Raw genomic sequence first — 19,214 nt, 5'->3', positions numbered from 1 at the left:
TGATTATTTAAAGAATGAAAACTTAGGACAAAATATGAATTAAAAAAATTGTAGAAGCGTCGTGGAAAAGGAATCTTTGAGAAGAAATTTTAATATGTGGTCAAGTGGGTCAAGATCAAAATGAATTTATTCTTTCTCCTATAAAAAGGGAAATGTTCAACTAATCAGGCTATTTAAGCATGGTTAAATTATACAGGAAGTATCATAAAACATTTGACTCTAATCCTTCCGAGATTTTATTTATGTGGATACGTGCTATTAATGTCAGCAGCCCAGAAACTGTACAAAATTCTAAGAGATCTGATATGTCCTCATGTATTGTTAACACCTGTAATTCTGGTTACTGTGTTAAAATATTTGTACTAAAATAACCAAATTTCCTCAATTGGTCTGTAATGACCAAACTTTTATCCATGCCAATCTTAAGTCTTTTACAATTTACAGTCAGTTATTCTTTTACCCAAATCTTTTCACAAAAGTGTTACTGCAAAAATGCTTCATCTTCAAGGAGTTCATGAAAAAGATCCTAGAGAACAGGTTTCTGTTAATGTTAAGGTCATAAAACTGACCTGGGTAAAACTTTCTAGGACTAATTTAAAAATTTGAAAGTGCAAAAATTAATTACATGAGCGAATAAACTATGGATGATCAGAATTGTTATCAGATGATCAGAATTGTTATGACTTGTTGGAAAACTTGTTGCTGTTTCCTTAGTATTTTGTTGCCAGATATAAGAACACCTTTCCTTTCCAGCTATCTATGACTTACCTCAATTTGGGAAATGATACCTTAGTCAGCAGAATGAACACATTTATTTTTTCTCCCTCCCCCTCTCTCCAATTCCTCCAGAACTCAGACCTGGGGTTATAATCTTCTCCAGTCTATGATCTGCTCCAATCTCAACCTTTCTTCCTTTTGTTTCCACAGAAATTCCCTTTAAAAACTGGATCCAAACACACCCCAACTTTGGTGCATCCTACCCACCTGAAATGAGACACCTGCACTGACCTCTTCTCAGGATTAAGATCCTGGCTTGATGACACAAGAAACACAACCGATGCAGGACAGGTCCAACCCTGATCACACTGCATCCCCCGGGACCTGTGAGCCTCAGGTTACTGTCCCACCTACAGTTTCTCACCTGGGACAGGAAGGCTGTGCCACAGGGGATATGGGGAGAGGACATGCGTTCATGCTGTTTCCTCTACTGCAGGATCCATGATGGTCCCTGGGGAATGAGGGAAGGAGGGTGGGGTGAGAGCTGCCTGGTGATTGGACACAGGAGTGACACCATTGTGAGAGCTGCTTTGTGATTGGCCATTTGAGTTAGAAAACGCAGAGAGTTTCCTGGTGATTGGCCCAGCAACCTGTCTGATGAATGGCTGGTCGATCTGCTTAATGATTGAAGAATTTAGTGAGACCACAGCTGAGAGCCACCTGCTGATTGTTCAGAAAATGAAGGGGACAGCCATCTGGTGGTTGGTCCTGTAAGCGAGCCCATGCTGAGAGCCGCATGGTGCTGTAACTAATGTTAGGGGCAGAAGGCCATTATAAAATCCAGGCACTCAAGACTCCCAGTGTAGAGAGACAGGGTTACATTGCCCCTCCCATGCCAATGGTTCCTTACCACACAGTCAGCAAGGGACAGCCCCCAACCTGCCCTCAGAGATTCATGAAACAAGCCCACATCCCTTTTCTAATTGTATGGTTTTCACAACACACTCCATGCTCAGCAAAGGGAAGCTTATTGTGTACACGGAGAGGCACCTGCACCTCTGTGCCCCTGCAGACACTGCACACAGTAAAGCCAGCTGCCTACCCGTCCCTCACCCTCTAAGACTCACCCACATGCACAGTGAGGGTCCAGCCCCAGGCTTTCCTTCACTGTTCTCAGAGCTGTTCTCTGCCTGTGCAATTCAGTATCACTGGCTGTTCCAGGGGAGCTGGCTGGAGGAGTCTGCTACCAGTCCCCACCCATCCCATGCTGCCTTCCATGAACGTGAGCCCAGAAGTTGCAGGCAGTGAGGACAGGGGCCTCAGAAACCTCCCACTGCCTCCTAATAGCCCTGGCCATGAACACGTTCTTGGCCCCCAGGTGGTGCCCCCATTGTCAGAAATGGGCAAACTGGACCCAGGGCCCCTTCCACCCTAACACGATCTGTGACTCTGTAAGGCACATGGAAGGTCAGGACACAGCAGGAAGAACAACCCAAACCCAGAAAGGTGGGGCATGTGTACCCAGACATGAGGAATTTGAGGCTATTGCTCAGGCACAAATCCTCCCTCCAGTAGAGGGTAAGGTGTAGGGTCCCCTGTGGAAGTAGAGGTTGTTCCATCTGTTGGGGGTTTACTCCCACATGTCAGTGATTCATGGCTGGATGCCAAGACTCAGCTGGTGCTTTCAGCTATTCAAATTTCAGTACACACATTGGATCTCTGTGCCCAGGTGTTGGTGAGTCTCTGACCTGCAGGCCTGAGGCCAACTTCAGTCTGATGGCCTGGTAACATATCACTTGGGGAGAGTTTATCTTTTGGGGAGTTCTCTCTGCCATGACTAAGGACAAGAGAAAGACCTGCATCTGGGAAGCTGTCTTTGGGAATGAAAGCCATAGATACAGCTTTGGGAGAATTGGGTACAAAGCTCACATTTATACAAATGGCTTTTAACACAGGCAGGCACAGTGATAAATCTCCAAAAAAGTCTAAGCTAAAGAATTCCCTCACAGTGTGTGTAAAAGAACATCAAAGTATGTAAAATCTGCTTTTTAATTTTGTGTACCTGAAGGACAACATTGAAAGACCTTGCCAGAGGGCCAGGGCTCCCTGGACATGGCCCAACATGAGACAGGGGCTGGTAGAAAGGGAGGAGACCCAGGACCTGAGAGCAGAGGAGTCACAGGCTGAGCTCCTTCAGTCTAAGGAGAGGTCATCCAAACTGGAGGTGGGGATGTCAGGGCCAGGCTTATGTCCCTGAGCTTCAGAGATTCTTTTTCCAAATTCAGTGCTTCCTTGGAATTTTTGACTTCCAGGCCACATTTTCAAAGGACAGAGGTAATGACACATGCTTACCCCAGGAGGACATAGAAGGAAAGCTGTGGTGGTGTGTGATTTAGCTTCTGGAATGGGAGTGGCATGACATTCAGGGTGTCTACCAGTTTTAAATAGATGTGTTGGAATGCAAATGAAGAGTTTCTGGTATTTGTAATGCACAGCTCAGGATCATAGTCACCGCTGCACCACACTACTCACTGCATTCTCCAGAGAGTGAGCAAGGGTCTCCATGGCTCTGAGAAAGGATACTACAGGGAGGTAACACTCAGCACAACCTGCCCATCGTAGTCAAATTTATTACACATGTTGACTCCTCTAGAACTCAAGGACAGCTGCTGAGGTGAGTGCCATTCTGATAGAAAGGAAATTGGAAACAGAATGTCTGCACACAGGTATTTCTGCATAGACAATTTCTGACCTGAGACCTCACAAACAGTTTGTGACAAAACTTGGCCCTAAGATCGGGCCAGTAAAATTCGTGGTTTCCAACTATGCCATTCACATCCCATTGACCAAAGCCGGTCAAACAGCCAAGCCCATTTGAAAAGAAAATTAAATGTGGTCCACTGGGAGGGCCGTGTCCAGGAAGGAAAGGTGAAAACATGGGGACAAATAAGACAACTTACCTTACTCTTCTAGCCTATAATCCCTAAAGGGAATTGTCTTATTTATTCTGTTTTTCCAGTGACCAGCAAGCACCAAGTCTGGCATTAATAAAGAAGTCAAGCATATTTTTTTCTTTTTTTAATGTAAATTAGAGTTAGCCAACATGCAGTACAATATTGGTTTCAGGAATAGAATTTAGTGATTCAACACTTACAACACCTATTCCTCATCACAACAAGTGCCCTCCTTAGTACCCGTCACCCATCTAGCTCAACTCCCACCCACCTCCCACATCAATCCTCAGTTTGTTCTCTATCATGAAGAGTCTCTAGTGATTTGTTTCCCTCTCTCCTCTTCCACCCCTTCTCATATATTCCTCTGTTTTGTTTCTTAAATTCCACAAATTAAATAATAATATGGTATTTGTTTTTCTTCTTTCCAGTTCCATAATGCATTTGTTGTAAAAATCTTGAAGGAAATAATATGACCAGCTTTCTTCTAGACATAGTTATGGCTCTATTTCTTCTCATTTTGGATCCAGAAGGATTTAGGTTTGAATCAAAGCATATTTTTAGCACATGATTTGTGGCAATAACATCAATAATAGTAAAAATAAGAACAACCAGGATTTCTTAAGTGTTTACCATGTGCTATAAACACTGCTAAGGATTTAATGTTTATTATGTCATTTTAATCTTCAAACAAATTTATGAGGTAGGCATTGCTCTCTCCATGTTGTAGATGACATGACTGAAAATCAGAGAAGTTCATTAATGCACTCAATGTCACACAGCTAGGAAGCAGTGGAGCTATGATGCGAATCCAAGCCCAGTAGGCTGTATAGCCTCCTTTTATGCATCATGATACATCGCCTCTACATGTTAAATGAAGTCCAACCAATGTCACTTTCCTCATCTATAAAATAGGGATAAACAAGAAAATGGCCACTTTGTGGAACTGTTTGAAGGTTAACGGAAAAGTCCTATATCAATTCCCTTATCCTTACCCTGAGGCTTACACTGTGGGCACATAACAAATATTATGCCCTTTTGTCCTTGTCCATTTCACATCTGATTCCTGCTGCAAGATTTGATGGAAACTCTCCTCAGTCTGTGATGCTCATAATCCATATTATAGCTTTGTTAAGCCTACAGTTCTCAACTTCAAACTTCCACATAGGCCCTCTACTGACATTTTCTCCAAAATCAAACCATTAGCAGTGGGTTTCTAAAAACCTTGGGAAGACTTTCCAACTCTCAGTATTAATCTTGGCTGCTAAGTTATGAATGAACCTTGATGGATTCTGAAGTTAGCTTCCTTCCAAGGAGGAGGGTTGATAGAGGAGGCTGGAGTAAGTCATTTTCACAGTTCAGTTGACTAGATGGAGAGAAAGCAAGAAAGTGGTATGGGTAAAGTTGTCAAGGTGACCTGTGGTGACCTGAGGTGCCAAGCCTAGGAGGAGGGTGGGTTTTCTCAAACTCTGCTCAGAAATTTCACACATTGAGGGTGGGAGGAGCAATTTGTATCTGCAAAAACAAGGGTCATGTTTGTTTTGGAAGGCACAATGTTGGACAAGAGGAAGAAGAAACATTTAATAAGTACTTGCTGTGTGCCAGTAACCTTAGAAATGTAATCTTATTAGATCATCAAAAAAAAAAAGGTCTATTTCACAGACAGGAAGATGATACTAACAAGTGAAATAGCTCGAGCAAGTTTATAAAGATGAGTCGGGGTCCAAGATGGGGACCTAACTCACCTAATCTAAGGTGAGGAGGTAAACTCACTTCCTCCATGGACACACCACATTTACATCTATTTATGGAGGAGTTCCTCCTGAAGAGGAGGTGAGGGCCCTCCAAATAGATTCAGCACAAGGTAAGATGCAGATACAGCACAGAGAGAGGCAAGAGAGACAGAGACCCAATAACACAGGGGATCCCACCCTCAGCATGCTAACCTCAGTGCGGAGGGATAGTTCTGGAGAGCTGTAAGTAGATTTGTCTGCCCTGAGACACAGATAAGAAGCTGCAGTTGAAAAAAGCAACCAGAAGGTAAAGTATCCACCTCTAGAACCTCCCCAAATGGAGGCGAACTACTGGATTTCTTTCTGTGTCAAGGAGCTGACAAGCACATGGTTCACATTCCCCTCAGCCTTGATAACCTGGGCACCAGCACCCCATGCATCCCACTTGCACTCCTGCACTGTCCCAGACACTGCTGACCCCACTTACCTTGTGCAGCACCCCCAAGTCTCTCACAATCCCACTCCCACCTTCTCCTCCCTCCTGCACCCTTGCATCTCTGCACCGCCCACCTGCATGTCCCCATTGTACTCTCGAGTCTCCCCTTCCCCCATTCCCACTCCTCCCCATTCCTCCTCCCCACACTCCCACTTCCCTTATCTATACTCCCACACCCCCATATCCCCTCTCCACCACAGCTCCATTTCTCCCTGCACACCCTCATGTCCCACTGGTCCCACCTCATCCCTGGTCTGGTTGGTATCCCCCACGCACCCATGTGCCCACAAACCCTCTCTGGTACCCTCCACTCCCTTCCATAACCCCGTATCTCCATGGACCAGGAAACTGGCACACTGAAAAATTCCAGTTAGAAGAAGAGGCACAAGACTCAGAAAGTGTGTTTACAGGAGATTCATGAGGTCACATAAGTGTTACCACATCAGTCAAACCAGTTCAAAACTTGGTGTCTCTGGTAGTGCATGATAAGTTAGAAAGGCCTTCTTTATCTTAGAAGCCAATGGTGTTCCAGCAGCATCACTGTGGGAGAGTTCAGAACAAAATCTTGTAGGAATGCTAACAATTAGAATTCATAAATACACCAGTAGATACTATCCATCATGGTACATTTTATGAATTAGAGGAACATAGGACAGAAACTTGGAGGGAGTTTATTTACAAGAAACATTTACCTTCAGTGAATACAGCTTCAGATGCAAGCCTCTTTCATGTTGTATACTTGATCAAAAATGAAAATCCACACATTGCCAATTGTTGATCCGGTAAGTGGAATGCACTTCATATACTTAACCACAAAAGAATCCTCAAGTTCCTCAGGTTTGTGTCTCTGATATTCCAAAGTCTGCTTTCATGAAGCGGGACCTAGATGCTCTTGCATTTGGGACCCACTGCAACATCGCCTTTATCCACCCAGACACTCCCTTCAGTGGAGCCTTGAACCTTTGTGTAAACAAGTATCAGGCTTGCTTATGTTGCATGAGTCATGAAAAGTTGTAGATATTTACTCTAAATCTGATGTAATTAATCTTGCTGCTGAAAAAACATACCCTAACCTAGATATCACAGTGGCCCAGACCCATCAGCACTTCTCACAGCATTTCATGGGTGTTGTGAGGTGCAGTAATCTGGAGATACAGGAGATATCCTGGACAGCATATGGTGGGCTGAGGTGCATGGGCTGCTGGTAGTGAATGATGCAGATAGCATCATGGGTAATATTTCCCTGTCAAACATTCTACAGATTCTTTTCCCTGTCAAACATTCTACAGATTCTTATACTCACACCTGCAGGTGTTAACAAAGGGAGACAGAAACAGAATGTCCACTGTGAATGGAGCAGCCCTTGTAGGAAAACTTGAACAAGGATTCTGGGTCTCATTAAGAATGTATATCAGGGATTGGTGATTGGTATCTATTTCCAGTGATGTTGAAATCAAGCATAAGAAATACATTTATGTGCTTGAAGATTCAGGCTTGCATTAAAAGACTCTTTTCAGACCTTCTTCTGAACAATTTCTGATGCTGTATGTTATTAAAATGCAGTGTCCTGAAATTTTTATATTTTTCGTCTCTAAGAATTCACTGGTCTGTAATAGGTAATATGACATAAGGGGAGTGCATGGCCTATTGAGACCTACTGCCTATGTCAGAACATGCGGTATGTCATCACTGTGGCCCATTGCAGCTGGAGCCATACAGTAGTGAGGTGTGAAATTCTTTGAACCTTTACCAAATCAGTTTATTTTATTTTTTTTAATTTTTAAATGTTTATTTATTTTTGAGAGACCGAGAAAGATACAGTGTGATCAGGGAAGGAGCAGAGAGAGAGGAAGACACAGAATCTGAACCAGGCTCCAGGCTCTGAGCTGTCAGCACAGAGCTGTACATGGGTCTCAAATTCACAAACCATGAGATTATGACCTGAGCTGAAGCTGGACGCTTAAACAACTGACCTACCCAGGAACCCCACAAATCAGTCTTTTCATCAGATTTGTTGAACACCTATAATTTTAATATAAATAGTTGCTTTATAAAACTTCAATTGCAGCTTTATTTTTAAGTGTTCTCAACTATAATGTAAAGATTCCTTATGATAGCTTTAATGATTTTTACTTACATGCAATATTTCTTCACATTGTGCTGGATAAGCTTCACCATACCCATTAAAAAAATTGGTTGTTATTTGAAAATGGCAAGTTCCTCATTTAAATTTGAATCTGGAAAGAATGGAACTTCCAAAATATCTGCTGTTAGAGATTAAGAGCTGTAGTTTCTACAAGCAAGTTAGAAAACATGTGCTAGACTGGAAATAGGCAGTGTTTATGGGGAAATATAGTGCTGGGAAGATGTATATATTTCTTTGTTAGGTATTGAAATGTAAAATCATGATGTATGTGTGACTGCTGATGTGATTGTTTTCTAAAATTTTATTATGGCACATGTAGTATTTTCATGTGGTTGAAGAGAAACAATGCTTCCTCATGTAAGTGCTCTGAAAATATTAACGCTCTATATATGAATATATATAATATGGAATCTGTGATGCTCAGGACTCTTGTCCCTTCCAGACCTCCAGACCCTGTGTATCTGCTTGGGACGAGATGGCTCCATTTGGCACCTCAACCTTTCAACAAGTAATACATGGGAGCTTATTATATGACAGTGGGGACAAACATGGAAGGTTCTTGAACACATTTTTGATATTGGTTTAAGGTGCTAAACTTTCTCTACCCATCTAAACCCTGTGCTCCTCAGCTCACTTGTCTCCTTCTAGGGTGAGAGAGGTTTCCTCTGGCATGACATACAGCCGATGTCCCTCTTTATCAACCAACAACACTGTCATTTGTTTTGATTTTTAAAGTTTCCTCTTCTCAAAATAATCAAATTTATATGTGCATAAACTTTCACATGCCATTCAGCAGTCTACAAGAGTCAATAGTATATTTTCCCATTGGCATCCACTTTCAACCTTTGGCTGCTTCATCTACTATTTAGTCATCACTCAAAATAACAGCTTCTAATGATACTTTCTAACTTTTTACTCTTGGGTCTTTGACCACAGTGTGTTAGAACAATCTGTTTGTGTATCTGTCTCTCCCACTGCTGATGGGCCCTTTGTTAGCTCAGATATTCAATGTCTTTATATCCCCAACACCTGGTTGCTCTGTAGCCATTGAGTGGACGAAAAAGGAGAGCACTTTGTTTTAAGCTGTGGTCTTCAGTGATGAAGTCCCAGACATGTGTTTCTCAGTACACCATGGCCATAAGCTTCATGATCACTTTACCTTGATCCAATCTGCAAAGCTGGGATGCACTACAGGACACCAGTTTATTAGTATAAACTGACACAGCTAATATTAGTGTCATCATTTTAAGAAATTCTATACAAATATGTGAGAGTATTTTATAACACTCTCAGTTTCTTTCATAATTCTAAAGTAAGTCTTTTAAATAAGTGAAGTGATTCTGGAGCTTATTGTATAATATCATGTTTTAAAGTCAGAAGAGTTCTTTCCTTCCTAAATTTAATATGCCAGTGCTGTGATTTTATAGAGGACCAGACATGCTTAATCCTGCCTTCCAGCTATTATACGTATTCCTTCTCTAGGCCAGCATTGAAACAGGGGACTATGGGGGCGCCTGGGTGGCTCAGTCGGTTAAGCGTCCGACTTTGGCTCAGGTCACGATCTCGCGGTCTGTGAGTTCGAGCCCCGTGTCGGGCTCTGTGCTGACTGCTCAGAGCCTGGAGCCTGCTTCGGATTCTGTCTCCCCCTCTCTCTGACCCTCCCCCGTTCATGCTCTGTCTCTCTGTCTCAAAAATAAATAAACATTAAAAAAATTAAAAAAAAAAAGAAAAAAGAAACAGGGGACTATGTCTGGAGGATACCTTTCTTTGAACATATTCAGATGAGATGTAGATTGCCAACTTGTTGATCTTCATAATATTAGAAAACATAGGTTTGTAACATGAGTTATAAAAGTACATTTTTGCAATCAATATGTCCCCAAATGACCAGTTTATGTCTGTTCACATAATTAGGTTTAACTTTCCAATTTCATTTTTTAATTCATTAATTTATTATTTTTTTTAATTTACATCCAAGTTAGTTAGCATATAATGCAACACTGATTTCAGGAGTAGATTTCTTAATGCCCCTTACCCATTTAGCCCATCCCCTCCCCTCCCACAACCCCTCCAGCAACCCTCTTTTTGTCCTCTATATTTAAGAGTCTCTTTTTTTTTTAAGTTTATTTATTTTTTGAGAGATAGAATGCGAGCAGGAAAGGGAGACACAGAATCCAAAGCAGACTCCAGGCTCTGAGCTGTCAGCACAGAAGCCAAATGTGGGGCTTGAACCCACAAACTGTGAGATCATGACCTGAGCTGAAGTCAGGTTCTCAACCAACCAAGCCACCCAAGGACCCCATATATTTAAGAGTCTCTTATGTTTTGCCCCCTTCCTGTTTTTATATTATATTTGTTCCCCTTACCTTATGTTCATCTGTTTGGTATCTTAAAGTCCTCATACGAGTACAGTCATATGATATTTGTCTTTCTCTGACTGACTAATTTCACTCAGCATAATATGCTCTACTTCCATCCATGTAGTTGCAAATGATCCAATTTCCTTTGATACAGTGCCTGTAAGCACTAATTTATAATGCCTTTAATTATCAAGGTATTTTTCAACTGGTTCTCAAAATTTTGCATGTTTTCAAATCTAAAGTTCATTTTCAGCAAATGGTAAGGGGAAAAGATGGAGAAGATGGAAATTCATTAACATGTGGAAAAGGAAACTAGAATTTTTCCTTTACTGCTTAAAGCTATTTTTTTTTATTTTTAATGTTTAATTTTGAGAGAGAGAAAGAGCAAGGAAGTGGGGGAGGGGCACAGAGAGGGAGGCACAGAATCCAAAGTAGGCTTCAGGCTCTGAGCTGTTAGCATAGAGATCAACACAGGGCTCAAACTCACAAACTGTGAGATCATGACCTGAGCTGAAGTTGGACTCTTAACTGACTAAGCCACCCAGGTGTCCCTAAAGCTATTTTTGAGAAAGAATTTTCTGACAGTCATTTCTGGGTTAACTTCTGACTATATCTCCTAAGCTTGACTTTTGCTCTCTGGTCATAGAGGTTCGTTAGTAAGAATGGAGGATCCTAATAAAAGTTCGGTGCACATTTACATGGGGTTACATAATGACTCTTGTCTTTCTCTTCAGTTCTGCAGAAGTATGTATAGCCGCAGCATTCCTGAAGGAATCTGTGTCTCACCTAAATGGACACATTTAGACATAGTAGTTGTGATGACCAACAAAGATGAGGTTCCATATCTGCAGAAGGGCAAGACTGGGAGGCCAGAATGACCCTGACAGAGTTCTTGCTTCAGCCCCATCAAGACAATGTTTAGTTCATATCCTCTAAAATTCCTGCATTCTGCCTTAAATGGGCAAGTGAACTTCAAAGTATGTTTGAATGAATGCATGGAAATCTTTACAAAACAATAGAGAATGGCATTTAAAAATGAAGAACAAAAGGAAATATGATTGCCTTGATTTTTTTCATTTTACATTGATATTTATAAAGGGAAATATCTTCATATATCTTTATATCTATATCTTGCTTGGCAAAGATTTTTAGGACATTCTATAAATGATAAGTGTTTAGAATCTATGTAATAAATTTTCAGAGTATATATTTTTAATTGAAAAGAAAAATTGTATTCCACATTTGTAATGGTAGAAATTCACTATGTAACTGTCAGAAATGATAAGTCCAACTTTTTGTGTCTCTGGTGTGGCTGTGGGATTTTCTTCACTTTACTGTAAACTCAGTGACTTCTATAACTTGTCTCTTTGGGATATGTTATGTGAACTAAGTAATTAAGTTGGGCCACGGTGGTATAGACATTTTCTCAATGTTAATAACTACTTTGGGACACTCAAGGATGCACTTATCAGTTTGTGAGGTATGCACTGTTGTCTCTATATTACAGATAAAGAATATGAGGCCCAATTGAAAGCTGGTAACATGCCAATGATATCACAGACTAGTAAGGGGAGAGCAAATATTTAAACCAGATGGTCTTCCTCCAGAGCTGGCATTCTGACTTATTACATTGTAACTCTTTCTATCAGTTCAGTGACTTGATTGAATGTGGAATATATTTGAAATACTGAAGTAAGGAACAAGTCCATAAAAGAGACTGCCAGTGGGTAAATTGCTTGCTGACCACCTGAAACTACCTGCACACAAAAAAATTCCACTAATGTAGTTCTGAAAAATTTCCCTTCTCTTTTACTTTTATATCAGGTGAATCAAATTTCCCACAAATGGGATCTATGCCCTTAAATTTTTTTTACAGTAAACCTGTCTACTGGAATTATTGTAACATTTAAATTAACACATGAGGTAACATTATATGTCCAAACTGGTTTATAAGGAAGGAACACACATGAGCATGCACATCCATATTATTAGATTAAGGAAAATTGTGCAAGAACAGTGAGTAAACAGGTTCCTCTGGGAATCTATGTTGAGAAGCAGCGTCATCAGGAAAAGTGGAAGAGGAGAGGTAGAACTGCCAGCTTATAAAGGGAAACTGAGCATATTTAGATTTCTTTCTTTCCTTTATAAGTGTAGAAGGAAATGGATTTATTTATTTATTTATTTATGTATTTTCTGAAGGCACCTGGGTGGCTCAAGTGGTTAAAGATCTGGCTCTTGATTTGGGCTCAGTTCATGATCTCATAGTTCATGAGATTGAGTCCTGCATTGGGCTCCATGCTGTAAGCATGCTGTAAGCATGGAGCCTACTTGGGATTCTCTCTCCCTCTCACTTTCTGTCCCTCTCCCTCCCCACTCACATGTGTTCTCTTTCAAATTAAAAAAAAAGAAAAAAGAAAAATAGGAGCACCTGGGTGGCTCAGTTGGTTGAGTGTCCAACTTCAGCTGAGGTCATGAACTCGTGGTTCATGAATTCGAGCCCTACATCAGACTCACTATTGTCAGTGCAGAGCCCACTTTAGATCCTCTGTCTGCTTCTCTCTGCCCTTCCCCCATTTGTTCTCTCTCTCTTTACAAATTAAATAAACATTTAAATAAATAAATAATAAGTCATTTTTTCTAATGATTTTTTTTCTTGGTGCATCATGAGGCCCAGTAGGTCTGTGACAGTAAGCTTTCATCAAAGTCTTTTTATAAATGACAGAATAGTAGAATTCTTGAGTTTACTAGAGTGTAGGAAAGAAAATACATGGCTGAGCCCAACATTCACATGCTCATTTACTCTGGTGGAAATGAAATTGTGATGTCCTTGCACATGCATCTGCTGGCCAAGTATTTCACAGATTCTTGACTGATCCTTGGAGCCACACCCTGAAGCAGGTGGTATTAGCTCTCTTTGTATCAGTGAGAACTAAGCATGGCTTCAGGGAGCAGCAAATCCAATAGTGAAGTTGTTTAGTACACAATAGGGTAAAAAGACAGCTAAAATAGGGAGTCCAAAACTGAAGCATCCACATGACCATTGGAACTCCAGCCTTGGAATGTGTATCACCTCCCAGCCTCAAGAATCCCTCAGTTCCAGGTGGCTGTTGTGGTTGAAGACTACATAAAGATAACAAGCATTAAAAGCATTGGCAAACAAGTAATATCATTTCACTCTTTTAACATTTTTGGTTTTATAAATTCTATATATTAATGTAAGTATTATTTACAGGGGAAAGGAAAATGGTGGCAGAATAAGAGGACCCTAGGCTTGTCTTGTCCAATGAACACAACTAGATAACTATTATTCATCATAAACCCACCATAAATTGACCTGAAGACTAACAGAACAAAGTCCAGAACTAAAGGGAGAGAAGAGGCCACATCAAGTAAGGTAGGAAAAATGGAGACATGGTTTAGGGAAGAAATGGACCATGGATTTTGTGGAGGGAACAGAGCCAAGATCATGGAGACAGTTGAGACAGAGAGAGAAGCACACAGGCAAAAGCACAAGCAGAATATTTTCCCAAGGACTCTGGCTTGAAAAATGAGAGGGGCTGAATTTCATGAGTTCTTGCAATTAGCAAGGAAGAAAGCCTGACTTTTTAAAGGGCAGCAGGCTAGGTAGGCTACAATAGAGCCCCAAGGGCACTTGTCTACTCCTGGAGAAAAGTCAGGCAAACAACCCAGGGGCAGACAGCATTGAAACAAAAAACAGTGATCAGAAAAACCATTGGGAAACACAGAGGGAGATAATTTGCTTTTCTTGGAGCATGTATCAGAGAAGCAGAATTCATGGAGATGTCTTTCTAGGAATAAAAGAGTTGCTGGAACCATTTTTTCCCTGTCCCTCAGCATAAACACAGAGCCATTCACAGGAAGCATCGTGGCACTGACACTGGCTACTTTACTTACTTACCTCAAGACCCAGAGCCATGTGCTTTAGTGGGACTGCCCTTCTCAGTCAAACTTGTCCAGTGCCAGCATGGTAGGACCTTCCCTCAGAAGACTAGCACAAACCCCTGTTCACACCACATCCCTAACCAGAGAGTTCTGAAAGGCCTCAGTTCTTATGGAGGTGGTGTCAGGTCTCATTTCATAAGCATACCAGAGAACACCTAGTTAAAATTCACAGTATGCAGGCCAGGGACCAAAATTCACACTGCAGGCAAGCAGGCCCTCTGTAGACAACTAGCCTAAAGGGTAGAGCAACAAAAACACAACAGGAGAGACACACATCACTCACCAGATCTATTCCATGAATCATCTGGCCTAGACACGACATGACCTATTCTTCATAAGGTCATTACTCACAAAAGCAGGCAATGTAACTGGCTTTCTTCAGAGAAGAAGACATAGACTTAGACAAAATGTCAAAACAGAGGAATTCATCCAAAGTGGAATACCAAGATAAATTCATAGCCAGACATTTAAGCAGAACACATATAACATTCTTGATGGACAATTTAAAGCAATATTCATAAATATACTCACTGGAATTTAGAAAAGAATAAAAATCATCAGTGAGACTCTTACCATAAAGATAGATGAGTCAAAAAAGCATCAGTTATCTTGATGCAATGAACATCAGACTGGAAAAATTAAAAGAAAAATGGATTAGTGACTTAGACAAAAAAAAAGGAAAATATTGAATGTGAACAAAAGAGAGAAAGAAGAAATATGAGTCATGAGGGGAGACTTAGGGAACTCAGTGACTCCATCAAACATAATGATATTTGTATTATAGAAATCCCAGATGAAGAGAGAGAGAAAAGGGGACAGAAAAGGTATTTGAAGAAATAATAGGCAAAACATCCCTAACCTGGGAAGGAAACAGACATCCAAATTCAGGAGTCACAGGAACCCCCATCAATTTCAACAAAAGTAAGCCAACACCAAGACACATTTTAACGTTTATTTATTTTTGAGACAGAGAGAGACAGAGCATGAACAGGGGAGGGGCAGAGAGAGAGGGAGATACAGAATCCGAAACAGGCTCCAGGCTCTGAGCTGTCAGCACAGAGCCCGATGCGGGGCTCAAACTCACGGACGGCGAGATCGTGACCTGAGCCAAAGTTGGCCGCTTAACCGACTGAGCCACCCAGGCACCCCACCAAGACACATTTTAATTAAATTAGCAAAATATAGTGATAAAGAAAAATCCTAAAAGCACCAGAACAAAAGATAACTCTTACTTACAAGAGAAGACCCATAAGGCTAGCAACAGATGTCACCACAGAAAACTTGGCAAAACATAGGGTAGTGGCATGATGTATTCAATATGCAGAATAGAAAATTTTTCCAATCAAGAATAGTCTATCCCAAAAGGCTGACATTCAGAATACAAGGAGACACAAAGAATTTTCAAGACAACAAAAACTAAAGGAGTTTGTGACCTTTAAATAAAGTACTTCAAGAAATATAAAAAGGACTCTTTGAGTGGAAAAGAAAGATCAGAAGTGATAAAGACAAGAAAGAATCAGAGAAAATCTCTGGAAACAATAATATAACAAGTAATAATATGGAAATAAATACAAATCAATAATTATTGTGAATATAAACTCACTAATGCTCCAATAAAAAGACACAGCAGGGTGCCTGGGTGGCTCAGACAGTTGGGCCAACTCTTGAATTTGGCTCAGGAATGATCTCATGGTTGTGAGATCAAGCCCTGCATTGGACTCTGTGCTGAGCATAGAGCCTACTTGGGATTCTCTCTCACTCTGCCACTCCATGACTTGTGCTTTCTCTCTCTCTCAAAATAAATAAATAAACATTAAAAAAAAAAAGACATAGAGTGTAAAAATGTATTTGAAAAAGGCCAATCTATTTGTTGCCTACAGGAGACTCATTTTATTTTATTTTTTTAATTTTTTTAATATATGAAATTTATTGTCAAATTGGTTTCCATACAACATCCAGTGCTCATCCCAAAAGATGCCCCCCAATACCCATCACCCACCCTCCCCTCCCTCCCACCTCCCATCAACACTCAGTTTGTTCTCCATTTTTAAGAGTCTCTTATGCTTTGGCTCTCTCCCACTCTAACCTCTTTTTTGTTTCCTTCCCCTCTCCCATGGGTTCCTGTTAAGTTTCTCAGGATCCACATAAGAGTGAAACCATATGGTATCTGTCTTTCTCTGTATGGCTTATTTCACTTAGCATCACAGTCTCCAGTTCCATCCACGTTGCTACAAAGGGCCATATTTCATTCTTTCTCATTGCCACATAGCACTCCATTGTGTATATAAACCACAATTTCTTTATCCATTCATCAGTTGATGGACATTTAGGCTCTTTCCATAATTTGGCTATTGTTGAGAGTGCTACTATAAACATTGGGGTACAAGTGTCCCTATGCATCAGTACTCCTGTATCCCTTGGGTAAATTCCTAGCAGTGCTACTGCTGGGTCATACGGTAGGTTTATTTTTAATTTTTTGAGGAACCTCCACACTGTTTTCTAGAGTGGCTGCACCAGTTTGCATTCCCACCAACAGTGCAAGAGGGTTCCTGTTTCTCCACATCCTCTCCAGCATCTATAGCAGGAGACTTATTTTAGACCTAAAGATAACTGCACATTGAAAGTGAGGCCATGGAGAAATATTCATCATAAAAATGTTTGTCAAAAGAAACCTTTAGTAGTAATACTAATATCAGACAAACTGGACTTTAACCAAAGACTCTAACAAGAGATTAATAAGAGCACTATATAGTCATAAAGGGGATAAACAAGAAGATCCAACAATAGTAAATATTTATACACCTAACATGGAAGTACCCAGTCATATAAAACTACTGATAACAAACATAAAAGAAAGAGGAAAATTAAGTTGGATAAGCAGTAGAGGAACTCTCAGCTTTCTTCATCACTCTAACACATCAAGATAAATACCAAATCATTCTGAACACCCAAGAAATCTATCTGAATCCTGAGAGAACAAACTGCAGAACTAGGAGGAGTAAAGAAGGCACATCATGGAAGGTGCATCCTTCCTAGAGAAAGACAGCCTGAGAATGAGCACAGCCAGCTTCTCCCCCAGAATACCAGCATAAACTGCTCATATACACTAAGATAATGATCATTGCTGCAAAGCTTCACCTGTACCAGAAATAAGATCAAGCTTGTTTTAGCAAACAGTGCAAGCACACCTAGTCAAAATGCCCAAACCTGGACAAGACCCACACACTCCCTACTACAGGCAAAGAGACATTCTGCAGAGGACTGACCTGAGGGAAAGAAAGACCAAACACAAGAGAGTGCACACTCTGAAACACTTCCTGAGGTGCTAGGCCCTGGACAGTATAGGGCCTCTTGATAATACGGATATTACTCTCAGGAGCATTAAATACAACAGGCTTGCCAACAAACACACACACACACACACACACACACACACACACACACACAAAACACAGTACTCTAGAAAAAAATGACAAAAGATGAAGTAGAAATTTACCTCAAAGAAAGAACAAGAAGAGGTCATGGCCAGGGATATGAACCAGAATTCAAAACAGCAATCATAAGGATATGATCTAGGCTTTAGAAAAGGCTAGAAAATAGTAGAAAATCACTTAGTGCAGACATAAAAGAACTAAAAACTAGTCAGGTCAAAAAAATTTTTTTGTAACTGAGATGCAAAACTGATTGTATGTAATGACAACAAGGAGGGAAGAAGCAGAGAAATCAAATCAGACATATAGAAGATAAAATTATGGAAAATAATAAAGCCGAAAAGAAGAGGAGAAAATTATTGTGTCACTAATGTAAACTTAGCAAATTGAGCAAATACATAAAGCATAATAACATTTGTATCATAAGAGACACAGATGAAGAAAAGGTAAAGGGGGAAGAAGGTTTATTTGAGCAAATTATAGCTGGAAACTTCCCTAATCTGGGGAAGAAAGCAAACATCTAATCCAGGAGGCACCAATAACTCCCATCAAATTCAATAAAACCCGGCCAACACCAAGACATAGCATAGCAAAATTTTCAAAATATAGAGATAATAAAAGAATTCTGAAAGTATAAAGAAAAAAAGGAATCTCTAAACTACAAAGGAAGATAAATCAGTTTAGCAGCAGATCTCTCCACAGACACCTAGCAGGCCAGAAAAAAAAGGCAAGATATATTCAACGAGATAAGGGGGAAAATCTGCAGCCAAAAATACTTTATCCAGCATTACTGTCAGTCAGAATAGAAGGAGAGATAAAATAATTTCTCAAACAAACAAAAACTGAAGGAGTTCATGACCACTAAACCACCTCTGCAAGAAATATTAAATGGGACTCTTTGAGTGGTGAAGAAAACCCAAAAACAAAAAAACAAAACAAAAAAAACAAAAACAAAACAAAAACAAAAAAAACCTAGAAAGGTACAGAGAGAATCTCCCTAAACAGCAACTTTCCAGGTAATACAATAACACTATTATGTATTGATAATTACTCTGAATTTAAATGGACTACATCTATAAAAAGCATAGAAGACATCAGAAAATCCCTCTCTGCAAAAAAACACAAAAATATAGTCAGGCCAAAATTAAAAATGTCAAAACCAAGATGCAAACCCAAATGGAGGCCATAAAAGCAAGGATGGAGTAGGCAGAGAAGCAAATTAGTGATGTGGAAGATATATTTATGAAAAATAGTAAAGCTGAAAATAAGGAAACAAAGGTGAGATCAGGAAGTCAAACTTAGGAAAATCAATAATGTATTAAAATGTAATAACAATACCTTTCAAAGGAGTCCCAGAAAATGAAGACAGAGATAAAGGGGCAGAAGGTTTATGTGAGAATATTGTAGTGGAAAATGT

At 40.2% G+C, this 19,214-nt stretch overlaps 1 pseudogene; it reads left to right on the top strand.

The window, feature by feature from the left end:
• The first annotated feature begins 5,835 nt into the window (after positions 1–5,835).
• LOC101085596 lies at positions 5,836–7,215 on the top strand (annotated as a pseudogene).
• Positions 7,216–19,214: the final 11,999 nt, after the last annotated feature.

This window comes from Felis catus, chromosome A1 (assembly GCF_018350175.1).
Source record: "Felis catus isolate Fca126 chromosome A1, F.catus_Fca126_mat1.0, whole genome shotgun sequence".
Classification (NCBI taxonomy): domain Eukaryota; kingdom Metazoa; phylum Chordata; class Mammalia; order Carnivora; family Felidae; genus Felis; species Felis catus.
The sequence above is the reverse complement of the archived record's forward strand: the minus strand, read 5'-3'. Positions and strand labels throughout refer to the sequence as shown.